The sequence below is a fragment of the Antrostomus carolinensis genome, unplaced genomic scaffold, assembly GCF_000700745.2.
Source record: "Antrostomus carolinensis isolate BGI_N321 unplaced genomic scaffold, ASM70074v2 scaffold43247, whole genome shotgun sequence".
Classification (NCBI taxonomy): Eukaryota; Metazoa; Chordata; class Aves; order Caprimulgiformes; family Caprimulgidae; genus Antrostomus; species Antrostomus carolinensis.
In genome coordinates, this window is record NW_010330272.1 from 1 (window position 1) to 220 (window position 220).

Genomic DNA, 220 nt, shown 5'->3' on the forward strand with positions numbered 1-220 from the left:
CACCGGGTGAGACAGAGCCAGGGAAAGCGGGGAGCAAGGACAGGCAGCGCGCCTGCCTGCCCGGCCCTCCCCTCCCTCCATCCCTCCCTCCTTCATCCCTCCCTCCTCTTCTCCATCCCTCCCTCTGTTCGGTCCCTCCCTCCGGGGCAGGGCGAGGCGGGCCCGCAGCACCGGGTCCCTGAGCACAGCACCGGGCACCGGCGGGGGGGGGCGGGGGGAA